Source organism: Galeopterus variegatus, unplaced genomic scaffold (genome assembly GCF_000696425.1).
Source record: "Galeopterus variegatus unplaced genomic scaffold, G_variegatus-3.0.2 Scaffold3475, whole genome shotgun sequence".
NCBI classification, from domain to species: domain Eukaryota; kingdom Metazoa; phylum Chordata; class Mammalia; order Dermoptera; family Cynocephalidae; genus Galeopterus; species Galeopterus variegatus.
This window is the reverse complement of record NW_007729586.1, coordinates 192,080-208,610: the sequence shown is the minus strand read 5'-3', so window position 1 is coordinate 208,610 and position 16,531 is coordinate 192,080. Positions and strand designations below refer to the sequence as shown.

The window sequence follows — 16,531 nt, the reverse complement described above, 5'->3', positions numbered from 1 at the left end:
CAGCTCTGTCTCTATTGTTTACGCCAAACATCAACAGGGTGTTCTCAGTTTGGTAACTGGCCCACAATCCCTTAGGAGACTAATTTAGTTGTCTAGCTTTAGAACTGGAAAATAAGCTTCTAGACTTTTCAAAGTACAAAGATTTTATAATTAAAATTTACAGAGTATGAACTGCTTTTCTATTTGTACATATAATGAAATCAAAACCTAATGTTTGAAACTTCTATTTGACAAGTAATTTAAGGAAAGAATATGAAGTTGCTATGTTAGTTTACTAAGTAAATATGTAAGGGAGAACATTTACTCTCAAAACTTTAAAAACCATTTTTTTTTTCAATTGCGAGGGATTTGAAAAAAACTTTAATAAAGTACTGTAACTATTTCAATTTAATTTTAAAATCTCCCCCCAGCTTTTATAGAGAAAACAGAACCACAGTATTTTCAATGACATCATGGTGACTCAGACTTGCTTTATGAAATACGTACTCTTTGATATTTTCAAGTATTACCTCAAAAAGTTTGACCAAGGGCTGATTGATTTCCCTTTATCAGTTGTTGAAAGTATACACTTATGGGGCAATATGTGGAGGAAACTTGTCATTAAGCTGGAGGTCTGAAGCCTCCAACTAAAATGCTTTTATATTGCATCATAAGTTTGCTTCCTCAGAATTGTATTTCCTAACAATAATGTTAATAATTAGTTCCAAAGCCATATTTAATTATAAAGCATGATATGCCATAAGAGGTTGAGTAAATACTTTAATAAATATTAGTCATAAACCTTATAGTAAGAAAACAAAAAATTTCCCAAGAAGCTGCCTTAAGTATACTAAAATAATGGCAAACCATGACAAATTTCAGTCACTAGAAAGATTTTTATATTCATGTCAGCAACTGCAAATAGGAGTGGAATGTAATTTGCAATTTTACTATGCCATTTGCATGAGCAAATACTAAAATATGCACTTTAAATACAGTTGTGTATACTGGGCAAGAATGTGTGAATACACAGTGATATTGTTTCTTTGAGAGCTTGACAGACATGCCTAATAGACACTCACATTAAATCTTTGTGTGTGTTTTTCCACACTTGAGGGTTTCATTATCTTCTTGTTAGACACTTCAGGTTTAGAGCTTTTATTTATACATCTAGGAATTTTTTTATTTCTGACTCATTAAGCAAGTTTCCAGGATTCTGCTTTTAAAGCATGTTTTTTAACTAAAATATTTTTGTTTGTTTTCATTAAACCTGTGAAACATATAGAAAAAAAAACTTTAAAAATAACTCAGCATTGAGACATCTTAAATAAATGAAGTCTTAGAGACGCAAAGGTTTTCAGAATATAAGCTGTCAAATAGCATGCATTTCGAATGTTAATGTCATTTATATAAAAAGAAAAAATTGGGAAAGAAAAGGACTTATCTATCAGGTTTTATGATGTAACTTTCAGTGGGAAAGTTTTAGAAAGAGATCCTTTTCAAGGCATCACCCTCGTTCTTTTGAAACAATAGTTCCATCTAGTGGACATTTTATTTAGAAACAAACCTTTGATTCCAAATGTTAGACATTAAATGAAATTAAATGTCAGCATTAAGTGAAAATGTCAAGGAAATAGCAGAGACAATTTGTTTAAAATATTAAGTTAGAAATGAACAAGATAGAGATAAAATGATTAAATTGTAAAACAAACAAAAGTATCTACCTGTAAAACATTTCCTATGTTTAAGAACATATTAGAAATTTGGTAAATATTTGGTTAATATACATAGAGAGCCAAGGTAGATAACACAGACCTTGAAGGGACCGTGATCAGAAACAAACTACAAAGTGTTTCTTTTTTTAAAAATCTGGTACAAAAGCTTCCAAAAATAAAGAGTAATAGAAATAATTCATGTATTTATTCATTTTGGCAACAATATTTACTGGGCTTCAATTATGTGCTAGTCACTAGTCACTTCTAGCACCTCATGATAATGACTATTGCTTTAGTCATGTAGTTCAAGAGGGGCTATCTCTTAATATCAATGGTCGTCTAAAATAAACTATTGGAGAGAGATTTACTGGGCTTCAATTATGTGCTAGTCACTAGTCACTTCTAGCACCTCATGATAATGACTTTGCTTTAGTCATGTAGTTCAAGAGGGGCTATCTCTTAATATCAATGGTCGTCTAAAATAAACTATTGGAGAGAGAAAAAAAAAAACAACCTCTGATAATGGCTCTTATTTGCAACACAATAGCAATATAGCTAATCAATTCAGATGTTTCATTCAAGTATTAATCATCTAGATGCATCTTCTAGCATGGTTGGATATGTTCGTTGATTTTGTTGGGTGTTAGTTCTAAATAAAATATCTCTAAAAGTAGGTTGAAGGCCTCCAGTATAAATTTCTGAATGCTTGGAATAAAGTAAGACTGAAGTCAAAGTAGCTGATTTTCATGAAATTAAAACCTAAACCTCTATGAATGGCTCTGTGAGGTAGATCTGGAGTTGATTTTATTTCAAAATCCAAAATGGTTGATTGGATAATTATCTACTTTTATTTTGGTTCAAAATTAAAATGATTGATCTCAAAGTGAATCTTTTTAAATTGTGTAGATCAGGTTTCCAGAAGCAAGGGTGTTTAAATTGGCAAAGGACATTTCTGGGTCTCTTTTATCCATTCTGTTGCTGGACAATGGCTGTCTTCACCCAAAACAAAACTGACTACCAGGGTAGTCTAAGGTTAAGTGGAATCACTGTATCTCTTTTACACACATTAAGGCCAATTCTAGGATTTCCTATTGTAGTTCCTGGGTTTAGGCATATGAGCTAGTATCCCTCCAGAGATTCCCATACACCTTTGAGGTGACACAATGCCATTTTGCAATTATAGAACAGTAATTTAGTGAAATGGTCCTTTCAAATGTCTTCTGTTTAGACTTTAAGAGTTAATCATCCTCTTCTTTTCGCTGAGATGGACAGAGTATGACCAAATGTCTTTGTCACCATTTAAATATTTTTTCGTATATGGGCAACAGAATAACTCACAAATGAATAATCTTGAACCTCTAGACACATATTCTCTAATAATATTTCTCCATAGTACAAGTTATAACATAGATCTGAAGGTAACCCTGGAAGAATAGACCTTTTGAGAATGAAATGTTAAAGAGGTTAATAAATTGGGGAATGGTGTTGCGATCTACGTAAGCAATTGAAATAAAACTCCTAAGAGCTATCAGAGCAAAAAGTGGGAACAAAGCCCAAACATGTGATATTGAGACGAGAAAAGCAGCTTGATTAGATTAAAAGTCTAGTGGCTGAAATATGTGGCCATTTGAAAATAATACTAATGGCCAGCATTTACTGTTCTCTAACAATGTGCCAAACATGATGCTAGGTGCTTTACTGTCATGTTACCCAATTTCACAACAATGTATGCAGTAGAAATTATTATTGATCCATGTAAGAGATGAAGAAACTGAAGGCAGAGGTGTTAAATTAATTGCCCAAGTTCACTTCTAGCCCCTGGTGATAATAACTATTAAAGACAACAGAAGGCAGAAGTGGCATTTTCTGTATGACTTCAAACCCTGGGTTTGCTTTACTTCACCAGCAACACTATTTTTTAATTAATATTTTAAAATGAGATAAATGAAAAAGTGCTTCATGAAAAGCAGTTTGAAGCCATTGAATTACTCTGTATTGAAAAGACTTTCAAGTTCTGGTCAAGATGGCAGAATAGATGGTCCCCAGTGTCACTCTCTCCCACCAATCAACCAATTTACAACTATATAAAAAAGCAACAATGGCCAAGCTGGGGCTGCTAGAGCTCAGGGGAAGAGGAAGAGAGACCTACGGAGTATATGAAGGCAGGAGAAGCCACAATGAGAGAAAGAAAAGACTGCTCAGACCATTTCATGCCCCAGCTGCTTCAAGGCTGGAGCTGCTGAGTGCACGGAGCAGGAGCTGGCAAAAGCTGCAGCTGTGCCCTTCGGATGGTGTTGCTTGGAGGCAGTAGGAGAGAAGAGGGCCTTGGTGGTCCCCAGGCCAGCAAGACCAATAATAGGGCTCCTGTGGACCCACATAGGAGTGAGGAACCACAACAACTGAAAAAATGGAGCCACTCAGAGGCTAGTGAGTCATCGCAAGGGACTGATGCATGGCCCATCCCATAAGAAGTGTTTGCAGCACAGGCAGTGAGAGACACAGGCCCACTGGGGGACACTGGGACACAGCAAGGACAGCTGATCTGCACCCCAATCAGTGCAGGACCACTCAGAGGAGACTGGTCAGGAATACAGAATTGCATGGGGTGCAGTTTGATGAAAAGACTCAGGCCCAGATCAGAGTTACTACACAATCCAGGTGCACTGAGTCTCTGTAGAGCCAGAAGTATCTATAAAGTCAACCATTATAACCTGAGCTACACAAAAAGCCTTCCCTAGCAAAGCAGCAGCAAAGCAGCAATTTAGCTAAACCACAGAGCTCAAGTACTGGTCCCCACAAGAAGTTCTCCCAACTTAGAAGTAAGCAAAAGACAAAAAAATTGGTTCTGGCTCAGACATACTACTAGTGCCTCGGGTCTGCCCAGGCACGTGAGGCATGGATCTGGGGACTGGAACCGCCTCCCACAACCAGGCACACTGCCAGCACCTCGGGCAATTCCAGGGGGCCTGAGGGATGGAGCCAGGGGCCAGACCCCACTCCCACAACCAAACACACCACACCAGCACCTTGGGGCCCACACAGGCACCCAAGGTATGGAGCCAGGGACCAGATCTCCCCACAACCAGGCACACCACCAGTGCCAAGGAGCATGCTAAAAGCATCACCTCCATGTGGGTGGCTCACCACAGCCACCACAATAACCATGGCTCCACAAAAGCATCTAGATGCCACAACCACCATGAAGATCGTCTGCCAACCACTGGAGTGCATTGACACAAGGAGAGTCACCAGCAGAGATTAAAAAAAAAAAGAAGAGGATGTCTCTCCCCACAAAGCCCATTCCAGAGTGACAGAAGAAGCATCTGTTCTACGATAATATTGGAGGACCTAATCACAGCTTTCAGCATTGGTTAGATCATCTAGGCAACAAATCAACAGAGTGACCCTTATTCTTTCAAAAGGAGAGAAGAAATCTAGGGTAAATAGAGGGGGGAGGGGGAAGGGGATGGGGTGAGATTGGACAAGGGCCATAAAGAATAAGTATGATTTGTAACAATATATATGCTAGTATTATTGATTTGATCAACATATCTCAACATTGAACCCTAAAAATATGTATAATCAATTTTGATTCAATAAAAATTAAAAAAAAAAAAAGAAAAGACTTTCTGTTTGTCTTGGACTGAGTGTCCACCCAAAACTTGACCCCCACTGTGACAGTGTTAAGAGGGTGGGAAAGCCTATTATGGTAATTGAAAAGTGGGGCCTTGAAGAGGTAATTAGATTGTAGGACCATGATGTACGTACTGAGTGGATTGATAATGGCAGTCAGGGGTGTGGTTTTAAAAGGGGAGCATGAAGAGTCTGTCCTTCTCTTTGCTCCACCATTTTTTGCCATGTGACACCCCTAGGTCACTGTTGCCACCACCCAGATCCTCACCAGATATGTTCCCTGGACTTTGGACTTTCCAGCCTCCAAAACAGTAAGCAATAAATTTTTTCTTATACATCACTCAGTTCCAGGTGTTTTGTTATAAGCAACTGAAATGAATTAATATACTGTTCATAGCAGTATTTTTTATTCACAGTACCCAAAAGGTAGAAACAACCCAGTGTCCATCAAAAAATGAATGGATAAACAAAATGAAAAGTGTGTGTATATATATATATATGTGTGTGTGTGTATATATATATATATATATATATATATATATATATATATGAATATTATTTATCCTTGAAAGGAGTGAAGTTGTTTTTTTAATTTTTACTTTATTTGTGAAATTATTTATCTGCCTCCCCCAGACTGTAAGGTTCATAAGGGCTCATTCAGCACTGTACACAGGGATACTCTCAAAAATATGTTGAATAAATTAAAAGTTTCAAAATAATATTTATCACATTTCCGTTTTGCTATAAGAACAATGATATGTAATCTATAGATAATGAGACTATTTTACTGTGGTCGCCTCAGTCCAACAAAATTGTAATGTGTAATCAGATAACTTGGGAAAGTGCCTTTCAAGTCACTTCAAAGAGAATTTCCAAAGATGTTTCAAGTGGACTGACAGGAAACCCTTTCTGTATTTGCAGAAATAAAATTATTACTTTATTAAGGCTGGCACACAACAGTGACAATTGAAGTTTGGTTCTGGGACACTCCAGTTTCTTTTTATTTCCAGTTTTGTTGAGGTATACTTGACAAAAATTGTCTATATTTAAGTTGTACAGAGGGGTGTTTTGATATATATATACATTGTGAGTGATAACTACAATCAAGCTAATTAACATATTCATCATCTCACATAGCTACCGTCTTTTTGGTTTGGTGAGAACGCTTAAGATCATCTTTTTAGCAAATTTCAAGTATACAATGCAGTATTTTTAGCTATAGTTATTATGCTGTATATTAGATCTCCAGAACTTATTCATCCCGAATAACTGAACCTTTGTACCCTTTGACCAATATCTCCTCATTTCCTCCACATCCCAGCCCCTGGCAAACACTATTCTAATTCTCTGCTTCTATGAGTTCAACTTTTTATATTCCACGTATAAGCAAGATCATGCAGTATTTGATCTTGGTGTTCCCGGCTTCCAGAACTGTGAGAAATAAATTTCTGTTCTTTATAAATTACCCAGTCTGTGGTATTTTGTTATAGCAACACAAATGAACTAAGGCACCCATTATGCATTCTTGGCACCCTTGTAGAATCAGTTAACCATAGATGCGTGGATTTATTTCTTGGCTCTCTATTCTGTTCCATTGGTTTATATGTCTGTTTCTATGCCAGGATCACAGTATTTTGATTACTATATCTTTGTAATATATTTTGATATCCGGTAGTGTTATGCCTCCAGCTTTGTTCTTTTTACTCAAGATTGCTTTGACTATTCAGTCTTTTGTGGTTCCATATGAATTTTGGGGTTCTTTTTTCTATTTCTGTGGAAAATGTCATTGGAATTTTGATAGGAATTACATTGAATCTGTAGATCACTTTGGGTAGTACGAACATTTTAACAATATTAATTCTTCTAATTCATGAACACAGGGTGTCTTTCCATTTATCTTTGTCTTCTTTAATTTCTTTCACCAATGTTTTGCGGTTTTCAGTGTAAAAGTCTTTCCTCTTTACGGTTAAGTTTATTCCTAAGTATTTTACTCTTTTAGTTGCTATCATGAATGGGATTGCTTTCTTAATTTCCTTTCGGATAGTTCCTTGTTTGTGTATAGAAATGCAACTGATTTTTGTATGTTGACTTTGTATTCTTCAACTTTACTGAATTTGTTTATTAGTCCTAACAGATCTGTTGTGTCTTTAGGGTGTTCTCTACACATGACATGATAATCTTCCAAGAGGGATAATTTTACCTCTTCCCTTTCAATTTGAAGTTTTTGTTTCTTTTTATTGTCTAAATTCTCTGGCTTAGGACTTCCAGTACTACACTGAATAGAAGTGGTGAGAGTGCTCATTCTTGCTCTGTACTGGCTCTTACAGGGCATCTTTCAGTTTTTCCCCTGGGATTATGATGTTTTCACATATGGTCCTTATTGTGTTGAGATAGAGTTTCTTCTGTACCTATTTTGTTGAGAGTTTTAATCATAAATGAGTGTTGAACTTCTTCAAATGCTTTTTCTGTGTCTATTGAAATGATCATGTGGTTTTATTATTTCATTTCGTTACTGTGTTGTATCACATTGATTGATTTGCATATATTCTACCATTCTTGCATCCCAGGGATAAATCCCACTTAGTCATGTTGTGCAATGCTTTTAATGTGTTGCTGAATTTGGTTTGCTAATATTTTATTGAGGATTTTTGCCTCTATGTTCGTCAGGGATATTGGCCTGTAGTTTTCTTTTCTTGTGGTCTTTGTCTGGCTTTGGGGTCAGGATGATGCTGTCCTTTTAAAATGAATTTGGAAGTGTTTTTCTCATTCTATTTTTTGGAAGAGTTTAAGAAGGATTGGTATTAATTCTATGAATGATTAATAGAATTCACCCACGGAGCCATCTGGTTCTAGGCTTTTCTTCGTTGGGAGGTTTTTGATTATAGATTCAATCTCCTTCCTTTTTATAAGTTGTTCAGGCTTTCTATTTCTTCTTGATTTAGTTTTGGTGGTTTGTTTTGCTCTAGGAATGTACCCATTTCTTTTATATTATCTAATTTGTTGTCATATAATTATTCATTATATTCCCTTATGATCCTTTTTATTTCTGAGGTATCTGTTATAATGTCTCCTCTATCATTTCTGATTTTATCTATTTGAGTCTTCTCTCTTTTTTTCTCAGCTGATCTAGCTAAAGGTTTGTTGACTTTATTTTTTTTAAAAAACCAACTCTTAATTTTGTTGATTTTTTTCTTTTGTTTTTCTATTCTCTATTTTATTTGTTTCTGGTTTACTCTTATTGATTTCGTTCTGCTACCTTTGAGCTTAGTTCTTTTTTTAGTTACATTGCTTTTCTGAGATCTTTCTTCCCTTTTAGATCTTTTATAGCCATTTATTGCTGTAACCTTTCCTCTTAGTACTTCCTTGTTAGTACTGCTTTTGCTATATCCTATAGGTTTTTATATGTTGTATTTTTGTTTTTATTTGTCATGAGATTTTTAAAAATTTCCCTTTGATTTCTTCTTTGACACAGTGGTTATTCAAGAGTGTGTTGTTTACTTTCTATGTACATGTGACTTTTCCCATTTTCTTTTTTTTTTTTTTAGAACTATTGTCAAAATAGTTGTGTTTATTTAGATTCAACTATTTGCTCAAAGATTCAAACTATTTTTTCCCCAATTTACTCAATTCTTTATACTTTTAAGGCATGTAGAGGATACATTTTTGGCTTTTTAGTAGGAGATAGTCATTTAACCTTTCAGTGCTACTCTTTTAATTATTTAAGTAGAGATAATATAATTTCCATCCTGAAAGGAAAGGATGACTTAGATTACTATTCATGAAGTTTTATATTACACAGTACTTTTGGAAGAGTTCATGTCTTTGTTGATGTTATTGCTTGGTCTCAGTTTATCTTTAGGATCTTTCTTTTTTTTTTTTTTTTTTTACTTAGAAAAAATTTTTTATTAAGGTTTGGTGTACATCTCAAGCATATAGCTCAATGAATTTACACATGTGTATATCTGTGTGACCACCACCCAGATTAAGATATAGAACATCTCCAGCACTGGAGAAAACCTCCTCAAGCCCATATATGGTCAAGTCCTACCCCTACCCATGACTCCAGAGGCAACTACTATTCTAGCTTTTATGACCATTTTATTTTATTTTTTTATTTTTTAAATTTTTTTATTATTATTTTTTTATTATTTTTTTATTTTGTCAATATACAATGTAGTTGATTATTATGTCCCATCACCGAAACCTCCCTCCCTCCTCCCTCTCCCCCCACCCACCGTGAGTGAATTAATTTATTTATTTTTAGCTCCCACAAATAAGTGAGAACATGTGGTATTTAATTTACTTTTTTATGTCAAAAATAAGCCACCCCTGCTCTCTTCTGGTTATGATTTGTATATAATACATTTTTTCCATCTCTTCACTTTCAGCCTATGCACATCCTGAATATTAAAGTGAGTTTCTTGTAGGCAGCATATTGTTGGATATTGTTTTTTTTTTTTTTTTTTATCTCTTTAGCCACTCTATTTTTTTGATTAGAGGATTTAATCCATTTATATTTAAAGTAATTATTCATAGATAAGAACTTGCTGTTGCCATTTTGTTAACTGTTTACTGGCTGTTGTGTAGTTTGTTCCTTTCTTCCTCTCTTGCTGACTTTATTTGTGGTTAGATTATTTGTGTGCTGGTAAGCTTTGATTCCTTTCTCATTATCTTTTGCATATCTGCCAGAGGTCTTTTTTTCCCTGATGATAACCATGAGGCTTACATAAAACATCTTTCAGTTATAATCATCTGTTTTAAGCTAACAGCAATTTAACTTCATTTGCATACAAGAGCTCTACACTTCCCCCATTACATTTTACGTTATCAATGTTACAATTTACATCTTTTTATATTGTGTGTCCATTAACAAATTATTGTACCTCTAGTTATTTGAGCATTCTGAATTTGAATATGCATTCATCTTTACCAATGAGTTTTATATTTTCATATGTTTTTATGTTACTAATTAGCAGCTGTTCATTTTGAATTTTCGACTTAAAGAACTTCCTTTAGCATTTCTTGTAAGGCAGATCTAGTGGTAATGAACTACCTCAGCTGTTGTTTGCCTGAGATACGTTTTATCTCTTCTTCATTTCTGAAGGACAATTTTGCTGGATGTGGTTTTCTTGGTTGGCAGTTTTTCTTTTTTTTTCTCCCCATCACTTTGAATATATCATCCCACTCTCTCCTGGCCTACAAAATTTCTGCTTAGAAATCCACTGATGGCCTTATGGGGGTTTGATTTATGTGGTCAGTTGCTTTCCTCTTGCTCCTTTCAAAATTCTCTTCATCTTTGACTTTTCATAATTTAATTATGGTGTGTCTTGGTATAATCTTCTTTGGGTTGAGCCTATATGGTGACCTCTGAACTTCATGGTTATGGATTTACATATTCCTCCGCAAATTTGGTAAGTTTACACACATTATTTCTTTAAATAAGCTTTCTCCCCCTTTCTCTTTTTCTCTTCTCTTTCAAGGATTATGCTATTATGTTGATTTTCTTAATGGTGCCCTATAAGTCTCATAGTCTTTCTTTACTCTTTTGCATTCTTTTTTCTTTTTTCTCTTCTATTTTCATATGATGTGTCTTTAAGTTTATAGATTCACTCTTCTGCTTGACTGATTCTACTTTTGAAGCTCTCTTTTCCATCTTAAATTTCATTCATTTTTTTCTTCCCCTCCAGATTTTCTATTTGTTTCTTTTTTAAGATTTCAGTTTTCTCTCTCTCTCTCTCTCTCTCTCTCTTTTTCTTTAAAAGGGTTTATTTATTTTTTAAGTGAAACAATGATTATAAACATTTTTGGGTACAGAATTAGATTTCAATACAAGTATATGGTGTGTAATGGTCATATCTTGGTAGTCAGCATATTCATCATCACAGATACTGTCATTTCTTTGTGATGAGAACATTTGAGTTCCTCTCTTCTAGCCATTTAAGAACATATGATAAATTTGTGTTAATTATAGATGCCTAGCACTATTATACATCTCTGACATTTTTTCTATCTAGCTGTAATTTTGTTTCCATTAACCTACCTTTCCCTACCCCCTATTTTCTCTCCCCTTCCTAGTCTCTGGTAACCACGATCCTACACTGTACTTCTAAAAGTTCAACTTGTTACTGTTTTTCTTTTAGTTTCCACATATGTGTGAGAACAGGCGTATTTATCTTTCTGTGCCTGATTTACTATACTTAACATAATGACTTCCAGGCTCATCCATGTTGCCACAAACGACAAGATTTAATTCTTTTTATGGCTGAGTAGTATTCCATTGTGTGCATATACCATATTTTCTGTATCCACTTATCTGTTGATGAGCACTTAGGTTGATTTCATATCTTGGCTTTTTGAATACTGCTGCAGTGAACATGGGGTGCAGATATCACTTTGGTATGCTGATTTCCTTTTTTGGGGGATAAATATCCAGCAGTGGGATTGCTAGATCATATAGTAGTTCTATTTTTAGCTTTTTGAGGAACCTCCATTCAGTTTTCCATAATGGCTGTACTAATTTACATTCCCACAGTGTATAAGGGTTTCCTGTTCTATGCATCCTCACCAGCATTTGTTATTTCCTATCTTTTCAATAATTTCCATTTCAATTGAGGCGAGATATCTCATTGTGGTTTTGATTTGCATTTCCCTGATGAATAGTGATATCAAGCATTTGTTTATGTACCTGTGGGCCATTGTATGTCTTCTTTTGAGAAATGCCTATTAAGGTCATTTGCTCATCCTTTTTTTCTTTTTTTTTTAAAGAAAATGAAATTTTATTAATATTTTTTACATTCTAGGATGTTGTTGTGGAGCAGTTGGGAGGGAGGAGGAGAGGGGAAAGGGGAAGGAAATGGGATGGAATAGATCCCAAATAGAGGTCTAGTTTCTTTCTTCTGCATATGGATATGGCTTTCCTAGCACCACTTATTAAAGAAGATGTTCTTTCCTCCATGTAGATTCTTGACACCTTTGCCAGAGATCAGTTGGCTGTAGATGTGTGGATTTATTTCTGGGTTCTCTATTCTGTTCCATTGGTCCATATGTCTGTTTTTATGCCAGTAACATGCTATTTGATTAATATAGCTTTATAGCATATTTTGAAAAGTCAGTTGGTATAATGCCTCTAGCTTTGTTGTTTTCGCTCAGTATTGCTTTGGCTTTTCTGTTTCCATACGAATTTCAGGATTTTTTTTTCTATTTCTATGAAGAATATCATTGGTATTTTGATAGGGATTGCATTGAATCTGTAGATTACTTTGGGTAGTATGGTCATTTTGACAATGTTAATTCTGCCAATCCATGAACATGGAATAAATTTCCATTTTTGTGTTCTCTTTAATTTCTTTCATCAGTGATTTGTAGCTCTCATTATAAAGATTTTCACCTCCTTGGTTAAATTTATTACCTTTTTTTTTTTTTTGGTATGTAGCTATTGTAAATGGGATTGCTTTCTTGATTTCTTTTTCTGCTCATTTGTTGTTGGTGTATAGAAATGCTACTTACTTATTTTTGTATGTTCATTTTGTATCCTGCAACTTTACTGAATGCATTTATGTGTTCTAAGAGTTTTTTGGTGGAACCTTTAGGTTTTTTCATTACATAACGTCATCTCACATGCAGACAAAGAGAATTTAACTTCCTCTTTTACAATTTGGATGCCCTTGATTTCTTTCTCTTGCCTAATTGTTATGACTAGAATTTCCAGTACTGGGTTAAGTAAGAGTGGTAAGAGTGGACAGCCTTGTCTTGTTCCTGTTCTTAGAAGAAAAGCTTTTAGCTGTGCATCTGTCATATATGGTCTTCACTGTGTTGAGATACTTTCCCTCTATACCTAATTCATTGACATTTTATTCTGAAGGGATGTTGAATTTTATCTAATGATTCTTCTGCATCTTTGAGATAATCATATTTTTTTCCTTCATTTCGTTAATGTGATATATCACATTTATTGATTTTTGTATGTTGAACCATCCTTGCATACCTGGTATAAATCCCACTTGATTAAGGTGTATAATCTTTTTGATGTGCTGTTGAATATGGTTTGTTAGCATTGTATTGAGAATCTTTGCATTTATGTTCATCAGGAATACAGGCCTGTATTTTTCTTGTTTTTTTTTTTTTTTCATCCTTGGCTGATTTTGATATCAGGGTGACACTGGCCTTATCAAATGAGTTTGGCAGAATACCTCTGCTTCATTTTTTAAAGGATAATTTGAGAAGAATTAGTATTCTTTTGTAAAGTTTGGTAGAATTCATCAGTAGAGTCATCTGGTCCTGGGCCTTTCTTTTATGGGAGACTACTGATTACTGATTGAATCTCATTGCTTGTTATTTGTTTGTTCAGGTTTTCTATGTTTTCTTGGTTCAGTTTTGGTAGGTTGTATGATACCTTTTTTAATTTTAAGCTGCTGGCTGGTACCAGGATCCAAACCCATGACCTTGGTGTTATAAGGGTGTGTTCTAACCAACTGAGCTAGCCAGCCAGCCCTTAGTATGTGTCCAGAAATGTATCCATTTCCTCCACATTTTCAAATTTGGTGGCATACAGTTGTTCCTAGTAGTCTCTAATGATTCCTTGTATTTCTATGGTGTCACTTGTAATGTCTCTTTTTTCATGTCTGATTTTCTTTGTTTGGGTCCTTTTTCTTTTTTCTTAGTTATTCGAGCTAATGGTTTGTCAATTTTTTTTATTTTCTCAACAAACCAACTTTTTGTTCTATAAATCTTTTGTATTCTTTTTTGGTCTCTATTTCATTTGGTTCTGCTGTGGTCTCTATTGTTTCTTTCAATCCACTAATTTTGGGGTTGGATTGTTCTTATTCTTCTATTTCTTTTTTTTTTTTTTTTTTGTCTTTTTCCGTGTCCGGCAACGGATCGCAACCCTCAGTGTCGCCCCCGTACTGGACCGGGACCGGCAACGGAATCGCAACCCTCAGCGTTGCCCCCACGCCTCGCTCAGCCAGTGAGCGGGAACCGGTCTGTATGTGGGATCCGAACCCTCAGTGGGAGCGCCTCCACGCTTCCCAAGCAGCGCACTAGCGCAGTGTGCCACCGGGCCGGCCCCCTTATTCTTCTATTTCTATGAGGTGTAACATTAGGTAGTTTATTTGAAATCTTTCTATTTTTTTTTTTCCTTTTTTGTCTTTTTTCGTGTCCGGCAACAGATCGCAACCCTCAGTGTCGCGCCCGTACCGGACCGGGACCGGCAACGGGATCGCAACCCTCAGTGTTGCACCCACACCTCGCTCAGCCAGTGAGTGGGAACCGGTCTGTATGTGGGATCCGAACCCTCGGCAGGAGCGCCGCCGCGCTTTCCAAGCGGCGCACTATCCAGTGCACCACCGGGCCGGCCCCGAAATCTTTCTATTTTTTTGATGTAAGCACTTACTGCAATAAAATTCCCTCTTAGTACTGCTTTTGCAGTATCCCACAGGTTTTGGTATAACGTGCTACTGTTTTCATTTGTTTCAAGAAATTTTTTGATTCTCTGCTTAGTTTCTTCTTTGACCCATTGGTGGTTTAGGAGTATGTTGTTTAATTCCATGTATTTGTACAGTTTCCAAAGTTTTGCTTGTTTTTGGTTTCTGGTTTTATTCTATTGTGGTCTCTAAAGATACTTGATATGATTTTATTTATTTATTTTTTTAATTTGTTGAGATTTGATTTGTGGCCTAATGTGTGGTCATCTTGGAGAATGATCCAGAACAGATGAGAAGAATGTATACTCTATGGTTGTTGAATGAAATGTTCTATAAATGTTAGTTTATAGTGCAGTTTTAGTCCAATGTTTCTTTGCTGATTTTTTTGCCTACATGTTCTGTCAGATACTGAGAGAGGGGTGTTGAAGTCCAAAATTACTACTCTCTCTCTCTTTAGATCAACTAATATTTGCTTTATATATTTGGTGCATACATTTTTATAATTGTTATATCCTCTAGCTGAATTGATCCCTTTATCATTATATAGTGTTCTTCTTTGTGTCTTTTTATGATTTTTGGTTTAAAGTCTACCATAATTGATATAATTATAGCTATTCTTGCTCATTTTTGGTTTCCATTTGTATGGAATATCTTTTTTTCTTCCCTTCACTATTAGTCTATGTTTGTCTGTACAAGTGAAATGAGTTTCTTGTAGGCATCATATAGTTGGGTCAAGTTTTTTAATCCATTCAGCCAGTCTATATCTTTTTAATTGGGGAATTTAATCCATTTACATTCAAGATTGTTATTGAAAGGTATTGCCTTACTCCTGGTGTTTCATTAATTTTTAATAATTTTTATTGTTTTATATTTCTTTTGTTTTTTCCTTTCTCTTTGTTGTTCCTTTCTTTCCTTTTATTGTTTGTCTTTTCTGTTTTTTCTCTTTTTTGGTAGTAATGAGATACAATTTTTTCTCTTCCTTGCCTGTGTATCTGCTCTACCACTGAGTTCTGTTCTTTCATGTGTTATTATGATGGTAGTTATAGTTCTTTTGCTTCTAGATGTAGGACCCTTAAAGATTTTTTGTATGGCCAGTTTAGTGGTAATGAATTCCCAGTTTTTCTTTCTTTTTTTTTTTCTGGGAAAGATACTATTTGTCCTTTATATCTAAAGGATAGCTTTGCTGGCTATAGTATTCCTGGCTGGCATTTTTTTTCCCCAGCACTTTAAATGTATCATCTCACTCTCTCTTGTACTGTGTGGTTTTTGCTGAGAAATCTGCTGTTTGTCTAAAGGGGATTCCCTTGTGGGTGACTTGATGCTTTTCCCTGACTCCGTTTTCAGTATTCTCTTTTTCTGTGACTTTTGACAATTTGACTAAAATGTGTCTTGTAGGGGACTGTTTGGGTTTAAATCTGTTTGGGGATCTTTGAGCTTCTCAGATCTGGAAGTCCATAATACTCCCAGTACTTTGGAAGTTTTCAGCTATTATTTCATTTAATAGGTTTTTGATGCCTTTTCCCTTCACTTTCCCTTCTTGAACACTCATAATATGAATGTTTGTACAATTAAAGTTGTTCCATAGATCTTATAGACTTTTAAAAAAAGTTTATTTCGTCTGGGTTATTTAAAAAAACCTGTCTTCAAGTTCAGAAATTTTCTCTTCTTCTTAATCTAGCCTGTTTCTTAAGCTCTCAGTTGTATTTTTCATTTCATTTAATGAATTCTTCAGTTCCAAGATTTTTTTTTTTTTTTTTTTTTTTTTTTTTTTTTTTTTTTTTT

At 35.0% G+C, this 16,531-nt stretch overlaps 1 protein-coding gene across 1 annotated transcript in view; it reads right to left on the bottom strand.

Annotated features, from left to right (window-relative positions):
• Positions 1–16,531, bottom strand: part of TNIP3 (TNFAIP3 interacting protein 3) — a 164,241-nt gene that overhangs the window by 16,787 nt on the left and 130,923 nt on the right. The window lies entirely within an intron of this gene.